Genomic DNA, 26,702 nt, shown 5'->3' with positions numbered 1-26,702 from the left:
GGCGTTTGAATTTAAAAAAAAAAAAATTAAAAAAAGGAATAAACCTAAGCATCTTTTACTTCCTCCACTCCCTTCTGTCCATCTCTTCTCCCATCTTTCAATCACATAGCCTTAATACCCAAATTAGAGACCTTCCTTTCCCCACACATTCAGAGCCTATTGCATACATGTAGTTTCCAGAGCACTGAGTGGGCTTGATGTACCATCAGGCTGGAACGTGTTAGGAGCTAATTCTGGGATGCGTGAGTAAAGGAATTGTCATGGGAACACAGCTGATAATCAAGAAGGATAAAAATTCCAGTCGGAAAACAGGCTATAGGAGTCTTCTGTCATGTTGCTCAAAACAACCTTAAAGAGATAATGATTTTGCAATTACTTCAGAGGAGATACCATGCAGTGGAAATCCCTGACAAAGCAAATTGCCAGTAATTAATAAAAAAGGGCACTTTAAAAAAGTAATTTTTTCTAGTTATGTAAGGACATAGAACTGTCCTTCTTCTAGACCCTGTTCATGAAAAAAAAATAATTTGGGGAGTTGGTTTCCCTCTGACTGAAACTCTGCTAATTAACATTGTTAAAAAAAATATTTTCTCACCTTTTTTTTTTTTTTACGGAAGGTTTGAATTAGCCTACCACATAGCCAGCTGCTAGTCTTTAAATCCAGCTTCCTTGGGAAATGACGCTTACAAGATCGTGCTGTCTGTTAGTCCCCATGAGTTCCTTTTGAACTCATTGCCCAGTTTTAACTAAACTTGCAGAGAGATGAAAAGTCCCTATACATTTGATGAAAACATGCTGCCAAATAGACACAAGGCAAGCCCCTGTCAATGGAAAGGCCACAGCATGTGTTCAACTTATTATTAGACATTAGAGAATCTGTATGAGGGAACAGAAGGGCTGAAAACTTTTATATGAACAAGAATTACAGGAAAGCAAGCTTCAAAAGTTTCACTGCTCAAATAACTTGTTGGGAGTCGCTATACTAGCCTCTATGATATAAGTACTCTTAATTTTTTAATTCCAACCTGTGCAGGGCCTCCTGATAATTAAAGTGTCAACATTTCAGTGATGGAAAGCTGTATTGAAAATCAATGATCAGTTGACATTGCTGCATGCAGGGAAGATGGGAACATCTTGTGAAGGTCTGCAGAACCAGCTGTGAAAGCCTTCTGTCACCTTGCTGGGAGGGAAGAGCTGTAAGACTAAACCACCATTTGCTGATTCTTGTCCTTTAAACTTATGGCAGGCTACAGATAAAATCAGAGGTACCTCCTCTTACGTGGAGGCCTCCAGAACTGCATTCCCTGCTTAAAACTTATTTGCAGGTATTTCACATGTTCCCATGCCAAGACAACAGACTGAGTAACCCTGAACTCGAAGCTGCAGGGAAGCTCATCGCAGGAAGGTCTGTCAATCTGAGCAATACATGCATGGCCCTTCCTTGCTGAGTTCAAGTACTTCTTACTCTTCAATGCATTTTTCTTCCTAGTTCTTTGTTAAACAGAGGAATGCTCCTCACCTTGCCTTATGAGTCAGGAAAGTGAGACACAGGGAGTCTAAATGGTGAGACCAAGGTCACACACTTTGGCAGAGGATGAAATTAAACACAAACCTCCTAAGCCATGGGCCAGCAGCGACTCCAAGAGCTGTGTTGTGGCAGCCTCGGGCACCCCGCAGGGTGGAAAGCTCTTTCACATGGTCTCTGCCCTTCTTCCCTCCTCAAACCAGCTCTGTGATTCCTGCTTGCACTGCTTCTGATTGTACTTTGGCGTATCAGATGTTGCTGAACTGGCCATTACACCATCACTGTTGAAGTGACTTTTATGTATATCCCAGTGCGAGGCTCAGTATTACAAACTTGCTTACAAAAATGGCTTGCTACCCTCCCTTTCAGCATTCATAAACTATGTCCAGAAATACTTCAAAGTAGTTGCTAACAGCCTAGATTGTGATTCTGATTGCATAAAAGATAAGTAATTTCAAATTATGACAATTAACTACTTACATAATTTGATTTATTCTGTTACAGTCTCTGTGAGTTTTTAATCACAGTACCTTAACCCCAAATAGTGCTCTGTTAAGGCTGAACTGAGAGTATATTGTGTGGTTCAGAAAGGTCTAGTAAGAGCGCTAGGGTGGTATGAGGGAAAAATAGGTAGATGATATAACAGAAGTTCTATTTCAGCCTCTCGCCTGTAATTATTCCATCTCTTTCTTATCGTCTGCGTTTATTCTCTTGCATTTTGATTTAGCAGCCTCTTTAAGATTATCTTTAATATGTTTATTTATATTTTGAATACTGCTCTTACTGGAATGCCTAGTTCAGACTTGCTGAACTTTTACAATCCATTAATGTTTCCCCCAGCTCAGAAATGACTTTTCTGTTTCCATGCTCCAAACAAGCAGGCACTATCCCAGAGGCCAGCCCGGCTCCTGCCTTTTTGCTAGGGAAGAACCACCCTGCAGCCCACTCACAAATGCTGGCATGGAGCATGTTCTCCAGGGTGAGAAGACTGCCCATCATTTAGAGGAATCAGGCAGCGGAGGAAACTCCAGAACCAGCTGATCCCTCACAGCCCACATGAGGCTGAAGGTAGCAGCAGCTTTCGTACCTCCATTAGCTTGGTTTCCTCAGCATGGTGCAAGGAGGAGAGGCAGTTTCTCAGAGAGCGTGGTCCAAACCCTGTTCCCTGAGACAAGCCTCCTGCCTTCAGAACTCCCTCACAAGCAGTGCTGTAGTCAGTGCCAAGCATAAAGGGGTGGTGGTGGCTTGTGTGTGTGCCTGAGAGGTGGCGAGTTTCAGGACATGGTTTAGTGGGCATGGTGGTGTTGGGTTGATGGTTGGACTCGATGATCTTAAAGGTCTTTTCCAACCTAAACGATTCTATGATTCTAAGTTAATCGTAGGACAGCCTGTTCAAATAAGGCTTTTGCTTTCATAGTCCCACACATAACCCAGTGCCACAGGCTGTGGCACAGCCTCCTTCTTATCACAGTGGAGAATCTGAAAAGCACAGACTGCACTAGGAATATTTTTAAGTTTTCAATTTATTTGTTTATATATTTCCTTAGTTCTGATAAGGACCCTTCTTCTACCTCCCATTTGCTACTCCAATCACATATATAAAACAGGGTAAAAAAACCAGACAAGCACTTGCACAGAAAAAAAATTGGGTCTGGGCACCTAGTACTTAGAAGTAATTTGGAATCTAAATTTCAAACAAACAAAAAGCCTAAGAGTAGCTAGCTGGATAACCTTTCAGAAGGCAGAAACATCTTCTGAATTACCTCTTTAGTTCCTTCTTTTAGCACATTATCATCACTTTGATCTAAATTGAATTGACTCTAAGCCAGTTTATTGTAACGTGTGAGCTGCTCCCCTGTAGATGCTGGAGTTAAGGCTCTTGCCTGAAAGCTAGGTGTGACACTGCTCACTCTCAGAGGCACTGAACGAGAGAGGTGAGAACAGATTCTTGTATCTCCCTCCACTACAGAGACAGAAGAAAAACTGATTCTCACTTTTAGGATAGGTTTTAGAAAGAGGTGAAGATGCAAAGACAGGAAGAAAGGTATTTTTCTCCCTTTGTTTCGCCATCTCCACCCTCAATCAAAACTACCTCCTCTTCCCTGGCTGGGAGGTAGCTGTGGTCTGAGAAGGAGAACAGTTCTGCCCATGGGGTCTCTCCACTCCTCCAGGATATTTCTTTGTTGCAGCTCATCTGTTTCAGAGCTGGCAGCTGTTGTAGGCAGGAAGAGGAGAGTGAAGAAAGGAGACGGTGCCAATGTCTTTCTTACTGAAAGCAAGAGCAAAACTTCTTGATCCTTACTCTCATTGATTCCTACAGCTCTTTAAAGGGCAGTACATCTAGCGATAGCACTTACTTGACAGGTGTTGGTCCAGAAGATTTGTAACAGGGAATAGGAGGGGTATGGTCTGTTCTCATTACCCAGAAATAAGCTTTCTGTTTCAGTCAGGACAAACAAGTCTTTTATTTCCTGTCGTCTTTGATTACTTCACCGATTTGTTAAAAACTTTATTTTTGTATTCTTAATATCCCTGCAATACTTTGAGTTCTTAGGTCAGTGACGCATACCTACAGCTGTACAAGAGCAAACCTCTTTTATAGAAATGGCTTAATTTTCAGGCTGACCATGTAATGTTATCATTCTTCAAATGACCTACGCTTCTCTAGATTAAATGAATGCATTTCCAGAAGGTAAATGTGTTCGGGCTCAACAGAGAAAGCTTTATGTCAGTTTATTGCCAAAGAAGTCTACACAATATTGTCTCAATAAAAAATGAGAAAGTAAAAATCATTTAGTCACAAGTGTACTACACATTAGATATGCAGAAAAGGCATCACAAATTTATGACATTGCAAAAGTAGTTCTCTCCATAACAGTTAAGGGAACAAACAAGCTGGTCACACCTAGAATAAGCATTGCTTTTATGAAAAGAATTGGCAGTAAAAAGGTCAGAATCGCATTTCTAAGAGAAGTAAGTTCTGATGAATTAAAGCAGCTCCTGATGTTGACAGGGCTCCTTCCTGTGTAAATGGTGCTTCAGCCTACATGTATTTTCAACACATCTCTCCGTCTGCCTTTAACTTAAGCTGTATGCTGTTGCATTGTATTTCAATATAGATTCCCATGCCACTTCCACCAAGGTGCCTCACAGGTTTGTGAAAGAAGTAAAGACGTATGTATTGTCCCCTCTTTTTATTGGTTGCATACCTCTTTGATACATGCTGGAAGTCAGATTTCAGCAGACAGATGCATCCAGGCCAGAAAAATATTATTTGCTTTCTCATCTTTCCCCATTTTAAGTCCATTTTAAACCCATTTTTTTGCCAGATAAATTCTGGCCAAATCTGTTTTCCCAATATTTTGTACAAAGCTTTTTCTTGTGAATTTTCTGATGGAGACAGAGAAGAGCAATTTCTAAACCACTAGAGGAAGTTCCTCTTGGCTGTTACAAGCTGATATGCATGTTGCAATGGTCCTGGTAACGGTGCAGACGGTGACCAGTTTATCCTCACCACACACCTGAGGTCAGGCAGCATCATTGCTGTGTTACTTGGGACGATGAGAGGCAAAATCCCTGACCTAATATATCATCCCTGGCTTTGTCCATAGGCAGGGGTCTACCTGTCTCTGAATCAATAAAATGAACGGAACAGCCACGTTTCCACCTTATAGACTGTGGTGGGACATTCAGTAAAAACCAGGTGATACTGCAGTAGTGGAGACCGCATGAGTCCCTCAAGAAAGAGAAGTGTCTCTGTGGATCTGCAATGGAAAGCATCTGCCAAAGAGAATCAGGACTCATCTTCCTCATTCTCTGTCCTTGCCTCAGGATATGTCCAAATACAGCAGATACAGTTCATTCTTGCAAGAGATTTACATGGATGCAACAAAGACACCATGCTTCTAGTGTATTGTTTTTCCCTGGTTTTCATGTGTTGCATCAACTAACCTTCACAAACAGGTCTTGAGAAAGAATAATTGAATGTTTTTTTCTGCAAACAGGTATTGAAAAGAGGAGTTTGCCAAAATATGTTAATATCTTCATTTGGATGTAAATCAAATCCCTTGATTTTCTTTTTATACACTTTTATTCCAACAGAGGTCAGCTCTGCCTGTGCTGGGGAAAGGGTGAAGCAGTTCAAAGTGTGGGCACCTGCACATCTAGCAACACAAAGTGCTGGTTTCTTCCTACTCTCTCCTCACAGCTACTAACCATTAAGGCCCTCGCCTTAAACGGAGAAAAAAGGTGCTTCGAACCAGGTCATTTATACCTTCAAGACTGCCATAACAAGCTGCTTAGAGAGCCATTCTTGCTGCTGTTGCGTGGCTCCAAGCCTGTTTTGAGAACAGCCTGTAATGTGCAGGAGGAGCAGGAGAGCCAGAAAGCATGGTCCTTCATGAGGTTAAAACTGCTGCAAGAAGAGAAACCCCTGAAGAGCAAGAAGTTGTGTCTAGAATGTGCTTTCTAATTACTGAACTATTAGGGAAACAGAAATACTGCCATCCTGTTGCAATGTTCCTCCTTTACTGTTAAAAATATGAAGGTCTCTGTGCTCAATAATGTTTTGTCAAAGTTTGTTCTGGCAAAACTATTCGGGCGTATTCACAAAGAATTTAGCACTTTAAGTGGCATTGTTTCAGTGGATATATGGTTCACCACAAATATTATTGCCCCACCTCCATCATTTACAGTTGTTCTTCAACATTAGCTCCTCAGAGCACAAGATGAGAAACGTTTTGATGCTGAAGGCAGAATGTACATGTTTCAAAACTATGTAGTTCTAGTCTGAGGGTTAGCATCCCTCAGTTTTATTTTCCAGTTTTTAAGTGTCAACATGCATTTCACATTTTGCACCTAAACAAAATTCTCTTACCTAGTCACTGTAGTTTGAGGGCTGCTCTTGCGAGTGACAGCTCCTCCCACTCTTCTTGCCTCCCCTCCTCTTTGGTTTCACAACCTAGCCTTTTCCTTATGCCTTCTCCTCTTTTTCCCACCAGTACTAAGTAGGAAACTATGTTTAAATATTCAGAAGTACTGTTCATGGCAGAATGCTGTATTACATAGCCCTGAAAATGTGCAAGATGTATTCATCCTCTTTTTAAAGAATAAGGTATTGCTGCATTCAGAATTTTCATTAGTTGTCAGTAATGATTGACATGCCTTACAGACTTTTGAAGTTAGAAATTAATGACTGCTTTTCTGAAATTAAATGTCATGCTTTAGACAGAAATCTTTCATGTAACCAGTGATGTGCACCATTGAGACAGCAGCTGCTTATGAAGGATAATGTCTGAAAAAAACCAAAGAATCTCACTGTAAATCTAATGTCTGGTTTTCCTAATTAATATTTTTCACTCTTTTCTGGTACCTTTTTCGAATTTAGCTTCTTAACACTAAAAAATAGGTGAAGTTTCAATCCATCTATGCACCCCTTTTCTTTGTTCTATTAGACAGATTTAGTAGTTTGAAATGACTGAAATGACTAAATGTGGTCTGCTTATTTCTTATGTGTAGCTATATATAACAAGAAACAAGTGCCATCAGTCTAACAAACTAACAGGAAAGCCAATAAATAGTTTCAGTACAAGGTCAAGCATGGGGCTAATGAGCAGCAGACTTGACTTGTTACCTGAGAATTGAGAGAAGAAACATAAATGCACTAGAAAGAGGTAATTAAGGCATACCATCATGGTGAACTTGCACTCCATATGTGGTTGTGTTGGCCCAGCTGTAGCCTTTTGGAGTGTCAGATGAGTGTTAACAAAAGCAAGTAAAGCTATTTTCCATTTTAGCTCTTGTTTCTCCTCATGGTATTCTCTGCTATAGGTCAAGCAGCTACAGATGACAGCTTAATAGGTCATCTTAAAACCAAGATATAAATCCAGAGCTGTTGCTGCTGATTAAAGATCACATATTTAAGTGCAGATGACACACTTCGATTTTAGGTGGCTACAGTGAATTGAGAATTCCACTGCGAATATCAGTTCGTGTAACGATACTGTATATACACAGCTCAGACTGTTGTTCACCAGAGACTGTGCAAATGCTTCACCAAAGAACAAGTCATTTTCTAGAAAACTGTCAGTGTTTGGAAAGCTCCTATTCTTTGCTGTTACTTGGGGATCTGGATAGCCCACAACTTAGAGGTACTTGCTGCCAGTACAGACAGTCATGAGCAGACTCCACGCTTAAGCCCTCTTTACTTGTCTTCCTTTAGTGGCTGTATCCAAAGATCGGTCTTTGCTAGGTGAAATTTGTCTTTACAGATAGCTCAAAGTACCACTGACTTTTGTGCCAAAAACTAATGCAGGCATCCTAGGCTGCTCATCTTGCTGCTTTCATTTGTCGTCTGTCTGGCGGTAACTGGCTTGCCCTGGACTGAAGAGTGCCTAGTCTGCTTTCCCCAAGGAGAAAACTTATTCATGTCACTAGGCCATTGTCAAAATCTGAAATGCAAACAAAAAACTTAAGCCTGAACCAAGTATATCTTAAGCAAACAGAAGAGATGCCTGTATTGCTGTGAGATCCCTGCTCCCTAGCCTAAGTGTGGCTGGTGCCCACAATATTCATGTGAACTCCATTTAGAGCGGTGCAAACAGCTGTGCCCCCACTGCATGGCACCTAACACAGGTCCTTGTGGCTGAGACATTATTACTATTTTTCAGAGGTTTTATGGTTCAAAATACCTGAATTGATGTGATGGCTGACCCAGTGGAATGGTAGTTTGATAGCATACTACCAAGGGGGAGGTAGGCTGCACGTCCTTGGACATGGCCTGAGGGCATCCGAGCCCTTAAGCACAGAAGGTCTGCTGGAAAATATTATGTAGGGCAGAAAGACCGCAATCTGGGTATGGTCTCAGCTATTGCGCTTATCTGAAATGGTCTCCTCAGCAAATCCTCTCCAAATCCACACCTGGCTTTTGTCTTGGAGGAAACTGGTTGGTTTGCTCTGTAAGAGGGTCCAAACAAACTAACATTCATGCAGTTTGGATGATCAGGAGATAGGGACTTAATGGCAGAAGTGACGGTGTACACATATCCACAGATCCTCATTATTAATAGAAAATAGTTGTTTATTCTAGATATAAACATCCTAAAATATTAATTAAGCACCAAAACCCAAACAAACAAAAAACCAAATCCCACAACCACCCAAGGCTTTTGGTCTAGATGAAAAGAAACACACATTTCATCTTTTCCAAAACAGCAGGGACCTTTTTTGCCACTGGCAACTGTCAGTCTTCAGGTAATTTCATAATAAGACCTGCAGTACAGTCCTTGAAAAGAGTGAGGTTCGGCTGGAAGAAAAAAAATTAAAAGCCTTCAGTAAAAGGCAGAGTGAGAATGAGCTTAATTTATAACCCTAATGTAAAAATCCTTTGTGCAGAAGAGATGGTAATGATGCCATTATGTTGGGCAAACCCAATATAGAAGATTGCTTATGTAGATACAAGTGTTAGAGAGGACAGAATGGAAGTTATTTCCCTAGGAAAGAAATCAACAACCTTAAATGCATCTCTTACAGAGACCAAAATGCTATTAGACTTCTGAAGTTTGACTTCCCTGTTTTCTTGAGCAGATAATTATATTATTTGCTTGTTTCGTCCAGTACATTTGGATTTTTTCTATGTTATTAAATAATGTCAATGTCATTTTTTGCTCCCGGCTGCTCCCTCGGGTAGCCCCTGGCCCTGGTTCAACCCCTCGCTGTGCCGGGTCTGTCCGCGGGTCCCGTTACCACCATTGGCTCTCCCAGCCTGCGCTTGGCTGCGTCCCCTCAGTGAGGCAGTGCCCGCGCTGGGGTCACCTCGGCTCCAGAGCACATCCCCCCTTGCAGAGCTCTCTCTGTTCCCCACGTGCCCAGATTCAGGATGTGGGTGGCCGTGGAGCAGTTTTTCAAAAAGCATCCGCCGGTTACATCGTCTGAATGTGAATCAGCTCTGTGATGCTGCTGACACATGTTGGGATGTACGTTTCTGCCCAGTCAGTCATTTCTGCTGTTACATTTGCACTCTTGGTTGGTCCTGCCCAAGAGTATCCTTGATGCTTGTTCTATTCAGCTACATTTCTTGAAACAACTTTAAATTCTAACTCAATTGTTCAACCCGTTTGCATTCCTCCTGAACCTTTTATCACCTGCACACTTACCAAGTGTACAAGTTATTCTCTCAGCTAAACTGTTAATGAATAATTAAACACTAATTATTGCTAAACTATTAATTAAAATATTATGTGATACCCAGGAGAGCGTCCTGGACAATCACAAGTGGTGCAAGCCTTACAACTTGTAAGTAGTTGTTATAATAAGTTATTAAGACCTATTTTCTGAGTAAAGTTTTCCGGACAGTGGTACACACTCCTCCTACTGTTTTCACCCAAGCCACATTTATTGCTTTGTGTCTGTGGCAATGTTAGAAGCTTGTCCTGTAGTTGCTAGGATTTATTATTATTTCCTCCAGCTGGAGGAAAATACTGTGATAACTGATCTGTAAACAATACAGATGTGGTCCAAATTTGCCTACATCCTCTAGTCGTTGAGATACCAATAAACTGTGGCCTCAAATCTCTCCCAAAGATCATCTTTTGATAATAGACCTCTCTGTTTCACTTGTCTCTTGGTTTCAGAGCACCCCCTTCTCATCAGTGACTCAGTGAACCACAGTCATCACAATGAGTTAGGAAACTTGTACTCTGTGGGCTCCATCACCGCCTACTACAGTGGTTTGTCCAAGCCATGCTGATCTTTTATAATCTAGCACAAAGCTAAGGCTAAGAGAATGAGTACCGATAGCTACTTTTTTTCCATATTGAACTTCGTAGATAATCTTACACTTAGTACAAATAAACTGAATGGATTTAATGCTATCAATCAACAGTGTGTATGCTAGGTAAAAAGACAGGAATGTGTTCCTTTTCTCCCAGAGGAAGGATCACTGTTCTTCAGCAAAAGGTCCAATCACGGCCCAAATCTATGCATCTAGAGGCTAACAAATGTTATGATACAAATATTATGATACAAAGAAATCATCTGCACTTACAACTGGAAAATGCTTGGTTTTCATATGCTGCAGCAGCCGTACAATAAGTCTTATGCACACTGGCTTCTGGACTCGGGGAGAAACAACAGCCACAATGATTATCGCTGCCCACAGAGAAAGTTTTTCAGTCAGGGCAGTGTCAGTGCTTTCACGTGAGTGCAATCAGTAGCAATCCAGGAGGTCAAAAGACCAGGAAACTCAAACAGCTGAGGATGAGGAGAGTGTGGTCTGCCTGAAACCTAGCTGCTGGGAGGTAAGAAAGATGATGAGACTGGGAGAAAGAGGGAGGAGAGAAGATGCAATGTGATGCTGAAGTCACGCTACACTGCTGACCTTAAGAGTGATTCACTGAGCACCGTGTCCTCTGTCAGAGGTAGGAAGCAATAAGCAGAGAACATTTGGCATCCCTGTCCATGAAAAGACCTAAGCCAACTGTTCTGCTCTCCTCCTTCAGCTGCTGTAGGAACCAGCTGCAGACAGTTCTAGGAAGGAAGTGTTACTATGGGCAAAAGGAATGAAACTTGATAAAAATAGACTTTTATTCCCACCATTATGAAAAAGGGGGAAGAGGAATCTGACTGTTGTCTGCCCATAATTGCTATTGCAGACAGGACTAGGCAGTTACAGGTATAGTACTTAAACACTCATAAATTCTACTTTGAAGGTCAAAAGTTTCTAAAATTGTTGTGTTTTTGATTGTGACTTATAGCAGCAGAGTTCAGAAGTTCTCCTTAAGTCCGGAGAAGCTGCCAAATACAACCACACTTCAATAGGTACAAAGTACCCTTTGGAGGAATTCCTGGCTTTGTGTTATCATAAAATATCCATCAAATTCTAATCACCTCTCATTACTGCACAAGCAGTAGCTTTTCTGGCTTAGGTAAGACAGTTCCTGTCCTTCTCGCCTACTCGGTCCAAAATATACATAATGGATCAGACCTTTCTGTGACTCTCAGTTTTTGTTTCTGCTCTCCTTTCCTCTTTCTCCAGCAAGTCACATTCCTAATGTTCCTTCATAATTCATTGCAGCTTTTTATTCATTCATATGGGTTTTATATTTGCCCTCTGTGGAATTGATGTGTGTGTTTGTGTACATATGCATGTAAGCACACACACATATTTATATACACCAGTAGGTAGCTAGATCACCTTAGCCTCTCTTTGCACCTCACAGTAACAGTCCTGCTAATATGCCATCTCTGCAATCCAATATTCCCTGTCGCAGAGAATGACTTTTTAACTGTTCATCACCTAAGGCATAACTGTTGTATTTGCACGTGGGCCAGCTGACTTGCTGATTCATTTTTGGGGATGTTTTTGCCATCAAAACTTTCTATTTTCCACTATCAACAAAATACCTGTTCAGTCAAAGCCTGAAAAAGTAACACTGTCATTTAACATAGTGGAGTAATGGTTTCTTAAAAAATGCAATGAATTAGGCCCCATATTTTGCTAGAGAAAAGTAATTTAAAAAATGAATTTACGTGGCCATTTTTTTCACTTTGATAAGCCCTATCTTTAATTTGGGGCTGCTTGCCGCTCAACCCAAAACTTTCAAAATTCAGCTTGCATTTTGACAAGAAAAAACAATGCTTAAACATATTCAACAAGGCTACTTGCTTATATGCTGATATAGTTTTTCAAAAGATATTATCACAACTAGTGCTTTATAGAAATCCTCTCATTTTTCAATGAAGCCAGTGATGAGGGAGCACGGCTTTTTGGGGTGCTGAGCTGCAGATGCTTCATGGTAGAGCAAGCCATGTTTGCTATTTAAAACTAGCTAACCAGCCTTTAGTCTCAGGCGCTCTGCCTCTCTCCTGCAGCAGACCTGCAAACGCATACACAGACAAGCACAGCTGTAAGAGTCAAACCCAGCTTCATAACTCTTCCATTTCCAAGTAAGCCTCCCAAATTACAATGTGATACACTCCTACTGTAGGCAAGGTAAACTCAAAAGTGTTTAGTCAATTCCTAGGATGTCTAGGTCTGCATAGATTACTGTACTCCCATGTGCTTTTCTTCCTCCAGGAACTGCAGGAGAACTGAGGATATGAAGACAGTGTGAAGGAAACGACCATCAATTCCCTTCTCTTACTCCATCACTAATTTCTAAGATGAACTACCATGAAAGTAACACTTGACATTCAATACATATAATACACATTCCCAACATTTTCTGAAATGTGCCCTGGTTTTAATTAAAATGTGAAGTGTATACACTAAAGGACTTGCTTCTCTGCCAGGAGCCACTGCCTTGTGCAACTTTCCCACCATGGACATCAAATGCCAACTGAAAAAATACTCTGTTTTGTTCTTGCATTGAAACTTCTCCAACTTTATTACATTTGGAAACATAATGTAGTAGTAGAGGGCAACATTATGTTGATATATATAATTAGTTTGCAAAAAAATATAATCAGGAGACACATTTTTCATAGAATCATTTCTTCACACAATAGTTGCAGAATAATGGATCACTTTGTCATAGCATTTAGCAAGAAGGATCAGTCAAAGTAAATGAGCATTTGTATAAAAATGCTGTAACAGTTGAAGCTTGAATTAGAAAGTCTGTAACCTTTGTTTGTGATCATAAATTACAGAGAAACCCTGCAGGCAAGAATGTAACATTAAAAAAAAAAAAAAAAAAAAAAAAAAAAAGGATCCAAAGCCAAGAGATACAACCCATCAAATACTGAAAAGGCATTATATTGTGTACCTAATGTTAATCACTTAAGATCCTATAGTACAAATTGCCTCCAGCAGTTTCTAAAGTTATCTCACAGGTTAAATGGACACCCACAGGTAGAGATTAGTCATTTAAAAGACAAAGATATAAAACCTGTTTTCAAGTACTAAAGCTGTCTTAAAGTCAATTTCTCATTCATTTTGAAGCTATGCATTTTTTTTCCTCCCTGTTTCTGGGTGAAGTGCTAATACTAGGGGCAAGCCACTGAATCTGGCAGTGTATAAGGCTTTTTCCAATTAAGAACTTAAAGGAAATTGGGACAAAATGTATTACTTTTTCAGATCCAATAACTCCAGTTGTAACTTCTAACAGCTGTGCATTAGTAAGTTATTAAAAATATCTGAATTTTAATCACTTATGCCCTCTTAAACACTAAAATAGTGGAATTGGCACAAAATGCCACGAGCATCTGAGAGATGTCATGTGCAGCGTGAGCCCTTTTTGTCTGTAACCCCTCAAGAGGAATCTTGGTATTGAAAAGTCAGATTCTACAAGCAGTGAGTGCCTCCTGCCTGAGTGTATTCTGTTAGTCCTTTCATTTGCTGCCTGGATGAAAAAGCAGGTAATTTGGAGCTTGCAGCAGGGGGGGAGGAAGAAAGGAAGGAGGAGGAACTCTGCAAGGAACTATACAAGAAAACTTATTTGCAGGTTTCACTGAAGGCAGTGAGAGCTGTAGAGTCCAAATCTTCTGGGAAAAATAAAAAAAATCAGAGGCTTGATTAATCTCATCTTAAGAAAACAGAATTTCTGGCTTACCTAAAAGTCTATTTAAGTTATTGTATTGACATTTCACAATGGCTTGGAGTTGATTACCTTTTTTTCCTCTTTTGACACTCCGAGTGCTTCAGTCTCCACAAGCAAAATGAAGAAACTTTCAGATATTTATGACAGGCTTGGCAGAAATCTAGACTTGGCAGAAATCACACCAAAGAAAGAAGGCACTATCACACCTGTGAATGGTAATTGTGAAGAGGCAGAGGTACCAAGAGTAGTGTGCTTACAGTACCTTAAAACAGCCTGATGCACAGGTCACTGCTGTACATTTTGTAGCGTTCAGACAGTAATATTCCCTGGAGTTACTAACGCTTTGAGCAGCGCTGCTGACCATGTCCTAGGTGCAGGAGAAACAATGCCCCCTACTTCCATATTCCAGTTCAGTGCAATACTGCAGAAAGTTAGTGTGCAGTGTCAGCACACAGCCATTTGTATGTTCGTGAACAAAGTTTATTTTTAGCCCCCAAGCAAAATATTTGTCTCCTGGGTCAACAGATCTTAATAATTAGCAGACTAGAAATAATCAATGAATGCATATTCTATCCCATTTTCAGCACTAACAAGATAAATGGTGGATGAACATAAGATTTTGGAAGGTGATTTCAAAGGAAGATGTAATCGCAGCACGCAGCAGTTCAGACCAGAAGTGTATGCTAGGTGCTCTGAAGGGCACATGGGGTCCTGTCTCTCTTCTTTGACTACTGAGACCAGACTCCAAGCTAAGGTCACTAAAATATATGCTGAAAACTAAACGTTGTACATCTCCTATCCTTTTTCCTTATCCCACCATTCTTTGTAGTCCTCTGTGGCTCAAAAACTAGAATCACACGTCCTGTGCTGGGACACTCTCAGGTTGGTATGTGTGCCTGTGCAGGTGTATAGGCACATGTACGTACAGGTATGTAGATCAATCCATGACTGACTTCTCAGAAAGGAAAGAAACAGCCTCAACGAAGAGCAACAGAGTCTACACTAAGCTAAGTTTTTCCTGAGTTAAACTTGGAAGTTTAGCTCTTATTTTACAGCAAAGTTCAGGTCTGTCATTTTTACCAACTACACAACTGATACTCTCATTTTCTCTCATTTTAAGAGAATAAGGCAAACTTTTTCCATGTATACACTGATTTATTTTTTTTAACTGATCTCTCATTTTTATTTTCCTCAGGTAAATGTCTGCTGGGTTAATACTCCAAGAAGAATAGCTAATAGTAAAGAGCATAAACGTCTATGAAATTATAATATCTAACAAAGCAAAGACATATAATCTCCTAAAGTTGGTTTTCCTAATGTGCACAAAGCCTGGGGCTGCCCAGTCTCATAAAGCACCCAGCTAATACAGTGAGTGTATAAAATGGATAACCTCTCAAACCAAAGCCTATTGGATTAAGAAGCTACACAAATTGTACACACTGTACAAACCATAGCATGTTTCTATCACTTAAATGGAAACTAAATAATTACAGGGCTGAGAAATACCACTTGATTTGGTTTGGGTGACCTTGTCTTGGCAGGATCCACAAGTTGAATTAGGATAAAACTGGAAGACAGTTCACTTGTTAACATCATAAACTGAAGAGATTCAAAGCCTACTTGGATTTTCAGATGTGAATGCCAGCATACAAAATCAATCAGCATACGGGATTGCCTGTGTGTAGCACACACACATCTATGCTGTATTAGATTGCATCAGCAGAAATTAAAGTAAGGAAAAGCAAACTCAAAGGGATGCTGCCACATGAAATCTCATCTACGTTCAGGTTAATAAAACAAGTAAACATATTTGCAAGGCCGGTATGAACTAGAAAGGGTTTCATTCCTCGGTCCAACTTTAGGATAAAGCAGAAACAGAGTCCTGCTCTGTTCAAAACCCCAATAATATTTCAAGCTGTCTGGCAGCACAAGAGAAGCTAATTAATGAAAACCGAAGGATGATGAAATGAAGCCCGCTAAGCCATTAATATCTACATATATAAGCACACAGCAAGCAAGATAATGAAAAGTTAGCTCGATTTACCGTTTTAATTATCCAAGTGGGTGGTTTGTTTGGGTTTGGGTTTTTTTGGAAACGTCGGGAGCTGTTTTCGCGAGGACTCGTCCACACGCATCCGCACCGCGGCAGGCGCCGGAGCGCGGAGAGCAAAGCGCTTCCCTCCGCAGCCACGGCTCCCCCCGCCAAAAGCGAAAAAGAAGAAAACGAGGGGAGGGGAGGGGAGGGGAAGGGAGGAGGGGGGGCCGGAGGGCAGGGCAGGGGAGGCACCAGCCGGCCGGGCAAACTCCGGCGCCGCCCCGGCAGCTCCTCTGGCCGCCGGGCTGCGGGCGAGGGGCTCCGCGCCCTTCCGCCGCCTCGCAACTTGCGCGCGTCGCGGGAGCCGGCGGGGCGGGGCGGGGCGGGGCGAGGCGGGGCAGCCGCCGCCGGGGGAGGGCGCCGGGATGCGGCTCGGCGCGGCTCGGCGATGCTCGGCTCGGCTCGGCGATGCTCGGCCCGGCTCGGCTCGGCTCGGCTCGGCGATGCTCGGCCCGGCTCGGCTCGGCTCGGCTCGGCTCCGCCGGCGCTGCCCGCGGCTCCCGGGCCGCCGCGGGGCTGAGCCTACCTGCCGGGTGGTCCCCCCGCCCCGCTCGGGTGCAGCGTGCCGTGGGGAGGGACGGCGCCCCCGCCTGACTGCGCGGGGAGCAGGAGGGGTCCCTGCCCGCGGCTGCCCGGCGCTTGTGCCGCCTTCCCGGCTCCCCGAGCCGGACGCGGGCTGGGAGGAGCCGCGCGAGTCCTCGGGGTTGGGGGGGGGCCCTGGTGTGTCCCAAATTGGGTGGAAAGGCTGCTGCCTAGTCGTCGTCTTCTCAGTCTCTGCCTCCTGCGGGGGGGAAGAAGGGGAAGGTCTGTTTCCAGCACCCGATTCCCGTGGGATTTGGGGTCCTCGGAAGCGCCTGCTCATGGATGAGAGCGTGAGCCTCCTCCAAAACGTTATGACCGGGCTGTGAGAGGAAAAGGTGCCGAGCTGCGGGTAATGTGGTGCAGGGGAGACAAGCGTGTGCTCAGTTCTTCTGCGAAGGCGAAAGAGCAGCTGGCAGAGTCATCTCTTTGGACCAGGAGCGTTTGAAGCGGGATACCTCAGCGATGTGCTTAGGTACGCGTGGGAGGTAACCGCCCTGCTGTCCCCGGGCCGGGCCCCGGGCTCCTCGGCACCCACCAAGAGCTGCACACCTACTCCGTGCCTGCTCTCTCCCTCTTTCTGCACTCGGCATCGGGCTTCAACACGTCTCAGCGGTTGCTTCTAGGCCATCGCCCGAGGACGCCGAGCACCACACGGACAACCTGTTGGCAAGCAGCGCTTTGAGCTCCTCTTTATGCGCTGCATGCAATTCACTTCCCTGATGCGTATTTTGCCTTGGTAATAAGTAATCCTGGGTGCTAGTTAGTAAATAATGTATACCCTTTCCTTCAGCTCGTGATCTGTGTTGTTCACTTGGACCTCTGTTTATACAAGTCTCTGGTTTTGAAGCAAACCAAAATGTGCTTCAGTGAAACCAGCCCCTACGTACCATTGCAAACTTTTATCCCACAAAAGCATTAAAAAGCTGAGAGTGTTAGAAGTTCATTTATACATTTGGTTATTCAAAAAGGCAAGGAAAACCTTTACAGATAGCAGCTCTAACAACTATCTGCATCACACAGCCACGTTGCAGTTTCATCAGTCTAATTAGAGGCAGTCTCCCTGGATCGTTTGGTGTCTGCCAGATTCTGAGGTGGCTGCTTAGGACTTGTCTTCTGCAGGCTTTTTAAGTTCCAGTTTTATGTCAGCTGAACACAGGTTTTTCTTTTGCAGGTTTTGGCACTAGTGAATACAGTCTTCTCCTCCCTCAGCTACCGGTCACGTGTGTCTCCTGCTATTGTTTGAATTAATGAATGAAGTTTTAATTATACAAGTGACCTTAGAAATAGCAGAGGTTAAGCAAAACAGTCCTCCTCTGTCCACTGCTCCTGGTGAGTATGGGTTGACTGTTTATGATTAACCTGTGTTTGCTCTGTGGTTTGCATCTGGCTTCCGACTGGTGCCATTACACTCAGTATAACAGGAATGTGAAAGTGACTCTCCAGAATTGACAATTTAGTGTATGATTTTTCTGCAGTGCTGTCCTGCTTTCAGCTGGGATAGAGTTAACTGTCTTCCTAGTAGCTGGTACAGTGCTATGTTTTGAGTTCAGTATGCGAAGAATGTTGATGACACTGATGTTTTCAGTTGTTGCTCAGTAGTGTTTAGACTATAGTCAAGGATTTTTCAGCTTCTCATGCCCAGCCAGCAAGAAAGCTGGAGGGACACAAGAAGTTGGCACAGGACACAGCCAGGGCACCTGACCCAAACTGGCCAACAGGGTATTCCATACCATGGGACATCCCATCTAGTTTAGGAACTGGGAAGTGGGGGAGGGAATGGCGGCTCGGGGACTGGCTGGGTGTTGGTCGGTGGGTGGTGAGCAATTGCCCTGCGCATCATTTGTACATTCCAATCCTTCTGTTACTACTGTTGTCATTTTATTAGTGTTATCATTATCATTATTAGTTTCTTCTTTTCTGTTCTATTAACCCGTTCTTATCTCAACCCACGAGTTTTACTTCTTTTTCCCGATTTTCTCCCCCATCCCACTGGATGTGGGGGGGAGTGAGTGAGCGGCTGCATGGTGCTTAGTTGCTGGCTGGGGTTAAACCATGACAAGTGCCTATAAACCTTTTAAAAAGATTTTTCTGCTAGGGAAAACTGCTCGAGCGACATTGACGGTGGCAGAAATTCTCTAGTAATTCCCAAAACAGTGTGCAAGGGCATTGCATGTCACAGTGTGAGTAAGTAGTCTCTCCAGCTCCTTCTTCAAATATCTCCTTAGGACCTCTTGCTTCCTGTGGTGTTTACTTTGGGTTTGCTCACTGCTACTTTGTTCTTTGTGTGTTCTTTTGGTTTCAAACTGTGGCTCATCTTCAGATTGTACTTCATGAGCAAAGCCGCCCCTACCCAGTGTAGTGGCATCTTGATCAGCTGGTGTACCTCATAGCAATAGCTTTGATGGTAGCAAGAAGGGGGTTTTCTGTTTTGATTATAACAGCTAGTAATTTAAAGCTTATTTTTCAGAGTAAATTTTTTTGTTGTGTTCTTTTACATAGGAACAGTCATGCTGGGTCAGGCAGAAAGTCCTTCTAAGTCCATTATCTTCTCTCTGAGGAGAGCTGGCAGTGGGTACTTAGGAAAAGAGTATAAGACCTGGTCAAATACAGAGAGATCCTTGTCCTGGTACACCCTCTCATCTTGCTGAAGCTTAACCAACACAAGTTTGAAATGCTAGCTATGCCTTTGTATGTAATCACCTCAAGGGATCTTTTTTATAAGAACTCCTACAGACACTTTTTGAACACATTTATACTTTTGGTATCCACTCTATCCCTCCAGCAAGCTGTTCTACAGCACACCTAGCCATTGGGCTTCTGAAAAAGTATTTCCTGATTGTTTTAAACTGCTGTTTAGAAAAAGTGTACATCAAACTGAAAGTCAAGCAACGGTGAGAAAGTTTTACTTAGCTTAAGCGATAGTTGCATTAGTTTAGATAAAGCTAGTTAATCCCCTGCATTTGAAAAAAAAAAAAAAAAGGTCAATGAACAGGTAATAGCTGCATACAGGGCCACTACATATACTGGTGGAAGAAGGCCCACACTTCTTATATACTTAGATCTCAAGTTTTTTGAGACAGTCTTTTTGCCCTGAGTTTCTAGAGCACCTACCACAACAAAGTCTTGATCCTGGACTCGGGCTCCAAGACACTATGACAACACAGATAATTATAATGGATTATGTGAATGATAAATAAAAAAGAAAATAAAAAATTGGCATGGTGGCTGTCTGTGGATGCAGAACACTTGAGTTTTGTGACATGCGTTTCAGGCCCTTTCTGAGAGACTTGATGCAGAGAGAAACATTTTCTTAGATGAACAATAAAATAATTGAGTTCCTTGAATTCAAGATTACATTCCCTATCTTTTGTTTCCAAACAATGTTCATCACCAGTGATGATGCTAGTCCCAGCTTCTTCCTTGAGCTGACAGAGTTGGTCACCAGCATCTCAGAAATTTGTTCAGAGACAATTCTCCAGGTATATCTATGGCCAGGAGAACTCCAAGAGGGATTTCTGTCCATTTTACTATAAACTTTCTGCAAACTAAATCAGAAAATCTGGATCTGAAGACATCAGCAACGCTATGGAAGATTGGCATGAGTCACAGTCACCCTCCACTTAAAAAGACAGCCTTTCTCCGCTCTTTGCATTTATCATCTTGGGGGCGGACAAAAAAGCAGCATTACCCTGCAGTGCATTCAGAGCCTCGGGAAGAGATGTGACTTGTGGAGTTACTCATTCCCTGAGCATCTTGGCTAATGGCCTGTCTGGTGTCTCAGCTCTCCCTCCCCAGGGCTGGTGTGGCAAACGGTAATGAGCTGGCATGTAAAGCTAGTGTGGAAGGAGAGTGGGGCAGGGAATCCTCAGTTTACCATGGTGTTTGGAACTCCAGCATCCTAGCCATGAAGTCCAGGTTGCTGTCCTCTTTCTCTGTCTGCAAACTCTGCCTCACATCAGTACGGAGCAAAAGAAAGATTGGAGCTGGTTTGTGAGCTACCAGCCTTTGTAAGCTCTCCGCCCTTCTCAGCACTACAGACTCCATACATCTGAAAGCCTGAGAGCTTTTTCATCACATTTAAATCCCCCTTCTGCAATAAATCAGGTGGATAATTTGTATTTCATGTGTGGCATTCCTTTGTTTGCAGGCTCTGTTTCCGTCTGGGACGTTTCTTTCCAGGGATGTTAAGAAGCTTTAATTGTTCCCTGCTGCTTCATCCTTTCCCATTCACTAATGTAAATTTGCTGGCTGGGGTTTGCTGACAGCCACCTTTCCTCTCTGCCTGGATTGTATCCACAGGCCTGGATGTTAATCAGGTGGGCATGCTGGGTTTTTTTCCTCATATACTTCCTCCTTTCCAGGCATGGGTTTGAGAAAAGAAAGGCTTTTGCTCTGGAAGAGCAAAGAGCATGCTGATGAAGACTGTGGTAAAGCTCCCACTTTTGTGCTGCAGATGGACTAGGAGGTTAATGGGTAGCTACTATTCCCTCCTCATTCCTCAGCTCAGGGTATGCCTGTGCAGACTTACAGAGCCACATCTTTCCAGCAAACAAAGTAGGACCAGAGCGATGACTTGAGCATGAAGATATCATTGCCTATGCTGTTTAATTTGTATCATGGTCATGGGTGTGATTGATGGTAGTCTGTGCTAACTAGTGCTGTGAGATCATGCCCCGGCATAGTCAGAGGAGAGCACAGGCCTAAGGCTGTTGGTCTTTGGCACTGTAGGTGTGGCAAACTGGGGCGGGATGGATTTAAAGTTAGCTGTATATAGACACACTCAGTGGCTTCTTTAATGTATTAATGTGAAGATCTCAGCAGAATATTCTGTAGCAGGGAGTAGTGTGTGTGTCTGCATATAATAAATTGGGATCATGAGAAAAGTATTGTACCAGGTAAGAACAATATGGGTTTTTCATTACCAAGATAACACTAAGAAGACAAGTGTTTAGTTATGTAGCAGAAAACACCACAAAAAAATAGCCATTCATTTGTGAAGGACTTCTGTAACTTTCTCCTACATGCACCTTGTCATGCTCAGCCTGAGTGGGCACATTCCCATCCTCTGTGCCCTTGGGGATAGCCAGTAAAATCCCCAATGAGGGCTAAGGTGCTGGTGCCTGAAATTATGGGAGCTCTGTGAACTGTTTCACACTGCTGACCACCCCCCTCAATCCCCCAAGAAAATCCCACTCTGGAAACTAGCTACATGTGGTAGCAAGCTGCTACATGTTGTAACTTGGTATTTGCTGCTTCTGTTGTTGCCTGGTACCTCCTGTTACCTTACCTCCATTGTGTTATCCTGCCGCTGTGTGTCAGGCATAAGACAGAGGGACAAAGAAAGGTTTTAGTGAGGTTTTTACAGTTGTGATGGGGATGGGCCCCACCATGCCCTCGGTCAGAGCCACCCCCTGGACACAACGCATTTGCTTTCCAGGGATGGTGGAGAAGAGGCCCTGAATGTGTTTGTACAGACATAAACAAAGACACCAAGCACAAGACAAAACAGCTTAAACTGATGTAAGAAATTAATGTGGCAGATAGTGCTGCCAGAATAGATTTCCTCCCACTGGGTTTAAGAAAGGTAAATATAAAAATTGCAGTTTAGTCTCTAGGGCCACACTGTCTTGGAGAAGCAGCTCCTCCTTGGCAGAGACATTTATCAGGGCAGCAACTCAGCATTGCAGGAGATATGTGTGCCTTTTTGATTTTTACTGTGCTGCTGTTAGAAGAGCTCTAGTTGACCATCTTCTCCCCTTTTAAAATCTCTCTACTCTTTCACCCTCCTTTCTGAGCACATCTGTCTAGTGCACATATCTTGACTAGCTTGTTTGGTGTGAAGGGAGACTGAATCAGTGTGACACAGAGATTTGGAGCAGGCTCAGCTCAAAGACAACCCCCCTCAGAGCAGCGTGAGGGGGTTCAATGGGTGGCTTCGTGGACAGGGGAGGTGAGAAGGAGCTTGCTGAACCTGCAGTGCAGCTGCCAGTGTTTGGCATCAGAGGCATCTTTAGGAGCTGTTGCTGAGTCCCAGGACGACCTAGGGACTGATGCCTCACAGTTCTTGCCTTTTCTACTTCACTATAAATACCTACACATTTGGGGTAAAATATGATATGCAGATGCCAGGCTAACTTCAGTTAGATGACAGAGGTTATGATGTTATTATTTACATTATGGTGTCTAGAGAGTAGGGACGGCAGTCTTGTTGACTCTGCCTTGCATAGCCATCAGAGTAAGGTGCTGTGGTGTGCCCTTAATGAGGGTCAGTGGAGCAGTTCAGCAGGGGCAGTGACAGACCATCTGCAGTTTGCAATACCAGGTGCTCAGCAGCTCTCAAAATCTGACTATTTGTTTGCATCTTTTAATTAAAACACTCTCAGTTCTCTTATAGTGTGACTATTAAGTGAGAATGAAGATTGCTGCTTAGGAAAACAGCCGATCATTTTTGCTTAATGAAATGTGTATATCTCATTGCTGTGCATCTACACAGGGAAAAACGTGAAAATGTTTATCCTCCATAAATAATACTTACACTCCATGTATTCAAACCTGCTCTCATCACAGAGGCCATTGGATTAAGCTCAAGCATGCCCCGCAGCAGATTTAGCATCCTATATGGGGCGGGGCATGGTGTATTGCTCTTCTCCAAAGAAAAACAGAGAGGCCAAGACTCCCTCTTGGAAAAAGGAAATGCCACAGCTTCTGTGGACAGAGGGTGGGGAAGGAGATGTACAGCACTGGGTAACTGAAGAACAAGAAAGAAACTGGGACTTCAAAAAGCATGAATGTTGCCTCGTGATGGATAGGAAAAGAAGAATGCAATGGGTAGTCACTCAGAACAAAAACATCAAACTTACTGTCACCAGAAAAATTCATTACAGAGTGTCTAGAATGTGAAAACTAAATATGACACACAGCCGAGAGGGAGGACAAGGATGATTATATCCTGATTTACAACTAGATTATGTCAGCAAGAAGCTTAATATCTCTTTCTTAGATTTAGTAACTTCCATTTCAGTTGTCCACTGTGGTTTTAGTGGCTTTCTTCAAGCAAACATGTATCAATGTATATATTCATGTAGTGAAAAGAACTACAGAAGCTGGCAAAACCCCTATGCTTTCCTCCTTCCTTTAGAAGTGAGGATGTCCTCCATATTTCATATTTTTCTAAAGTTTAGACACTATGCAATACAATTATTCATCCAAAGTGATAAGTGCCTAAGAGATTAGGCGGATATGTCAGCCCTTAGTAAGTATCAAATCTATTCTTAATTATAACAAAGAACATAGAGGTTGGAGGGAACCCTTAGATGAGAGCCACTAGAGAAATCTTGATCATATTCACTGCTAAATTACTGGGTAACTACATTTAACAGATTACTCCTTTAAGCAGATTATTGTCTCTGGGAATGCATGTTTTTATTTTCCGGAAATTGTATTTTCCACTTGGCTGGCTGCTGCTCTTTTGTCAGCTGCTGTGATCACGCTTGCACACATACACACAAACACACAGAGGCTGGTATTAGAGCAGTATGCAACTGGAAAAGGATGAATTTGATTAGCAAAAGGAAGAAATGCTAATTACAGGGCAAAATGGTGTACAGAATGCTGATAGCTACAGGTAATGGTACCCTTACTCAGCACATCATTAAAATATATCTGATACCTCAAGCTAAAAGGCTTGCTGTACTGAGTAAACCAGTAGTATAAACAACTTCAGACCTCAGCTCAGTAATGGAAAAAAATGAGTATACCTTTCTCCCCAAAGAGAAACGCTTTGCATAAATACTGATCACGAGAACTATTGATGTCAGCAGTGCTTGTGGAGATGTGTCAATGCTGATAAAAAACTCAGTGGCATGGGGATGACTTCTGAAAATGGCCCAAACGAGCACAGTGTCTCTTTAAATACATGCCAAAGTGCCAGTAACAGAATTCAGCTCTGAAGAGGGAAAGCCAGCATTCAGTTGAGAGAAAATATATTTTGTTCCACTTCAACCCAATCTGAAGCAATTTTAGTTGAAGAAAAGGGTATGGGCTAGTCTCTGCTGTGTTCCACTTTATTGTGCTCTCTTCTAATTTCTGCAAGCACTGCCTTTTCTCTAATTTGTTCTTCTGTTTGTTTACTGGGTGGTTTTTTTCCTGCTACATTGTGTCATTTCTGTATTTCTTTGTCTCTGTTGTTAGAATGATTTCTATTAAAGTTACATTTGGAAGCCGTGACCAAAGATGGAGCATCCACTGTGTAAGGACTGCAGATACTATTGGTAGGCAACAATCTCTTCTTCCCATCTAATTAGATAAAAAGGCCATAAAAGAGAACAAAAACACTGGCAGGTGAGGTAACTTCTTGGCTTTCTTACCTCTTGAAGCTCACTCATATTTATGTAAACAATTTTGCTACTTTTTTATAGAGGGAAGGTTTCAAGCAATGAAATAACAATAGTTAAAGAATATATAATGTACCGTATGAGCTGAGGACAAGAAAGCTGTTGAGAATAGAGGAAAGGGAATTCCCACTTACTTAAAATGAAGAAGAACGTCCATATTATCAGTATGAAGAAGCTGTGCCTTCGCTCTCTCAAATTCACAGGCAGGCATTTCAAAATCCTTGGGAATGAGCACATGTAAGCAATGTTAACTACAAGAAGTAAATTATGTCCCATAAAGCATGCTGATGTTACCAGTGTCTTTCCCTTTGGATAGTTTAAGAGCATTTTGTTCAGTCGGACTCCTGCCTAGAAAACCCAGAGCTTCATTCCCTGCTAATAGGCTACCAGAATTATTTTGATAACAAGCAACTTTGGTCTCTGCCCTAGGGTGTTCTCAGTAAGTGGGCTGATTTTGTTCTGATTCAGATTTGTTGAAGATTTACTGATGTCTGTGGGGCTCAGTCATTTCCACTGAGAAGGGGAGTCTTTGTAATTTTTGAGATATTTTCAAAACTAATAAGAACTTGCTGAAGTGAATAACTGCCTCCTTCCTGATGTAAAAAAAAAACTAAGGTCTAACAATCTAAATCTTATGAATAGTTAGATCTGTTTTCTGCAGGAAATAAAAAATTGTGACACCAGTCACCAGGAAAGACAGAGGAGGTATCTACATAATCTTATTCAAAATGAACTTATAGGATCCATGCTGGAGAAGGAGCAGAAAAGGAGAGCCAAACAGTAGAGAAGCAATAGGTAAAGGAAAGCATGTCTTCCATGGTGGCCGAATGGTGTGTATGTATTTGTCTCAGTGCTGTCAAGTCCAGCATCTCTTGCTCTAAGTTTTTTTTACATTTTTCATGGACATTTGTGCTGATTTTGACTGAATGAGACCAACACGACTTTTTTCCATAGTTAGATCAGTATTTGCCATTGCTTGCTTCCACCAAGTGCTGACTTTCACTAAGACTGCAGGACTTCTCCTTGAAAAAAGTTTTCTTCCCCTTCCCTTATCCTCCTTAATCCAGAAAGATACTGATAAATTTCCAACCCAGTCTGGCACTAAATAACTGCTACTGGTTCTCTTAAAGAAATCTTTGTGCGTGGTTCTGATTGACTAAAAAGTAAATAGACCACCAAGATAGATAATGTTTAAGTTAAAATTATACATCTCTGACTTTTTTTGTGTTCTGCTGCTTTGATGCATATTTAGAAAATTCCGTTAGAAAATGAAAAGCCCAGGGACATATTTATTGCAAAGGTTTTGAATCTTCCATTATTAAACAACTTGACTGATTGCATTGTTCTTAAACAGACTCAGCTCAGGTGAGGATATGGAAGAATAGATGAGACAAATATCCCAATGGCTTATAAATAAATGCATCTTTCCATGACAGCATTTGCTTTTAAAGATCCCACTCTCTGAAATAACTTCTTGCATCATTAATGGATAGTGTATAGCTGGCTGATTGTTCACCTCCTTTTGTGCAGGAGCTTGGTGGATTTGCTTTGAATACAGACTATGGAATGAA

The 26,702-nt window shown here is 42.3% G+C and overlaps 1 protein-coding gene across 4 annotated transcripts in view; it reads right to left on the bottom strand.

The window, feature by feature from the left end:
- The window catches only part of HTR1F (5-hydroxytryptamine receptor 1F), a 134,461-nt gene extending 118,181 nt beyond the window's left edge, over nucleotides 1–16,280 (bottom strand). For all 4 annotated transcript variants that reach the window (XR_011325072.1, XM_069785402.1, XM_069785403.1 and 1 more), the window contains exon 1: nucleotides 16,106–16,280. The gene's annotated coding sequence lies outside the window, so the exon portion shown is untranslated. The remainder of the gene's footprint in view (nucleotides 1–16,105) is intronic.
- Nucleotides 16,281–26,702: the final 10,422 nt, after the last annotated feature.

This window comes from Haliaeetus albicilla, chromosome 6, assembly GCF_947461875.1.
Source record: "Haliaeetus albicilla chromosome 6, bHalAlb1.1, whole genome shotgun sequence".
NCBI lineage: Eukaryota > Metazoa > Chordata > Aves > Accipitriformes > Accipitridae > Haliaeetus > Haliaeetus albicilla.
Note: the sequence above shows the minus strand (reverse complement) of the source record. Positions and strands in the feature narration are given on the sequence as shown.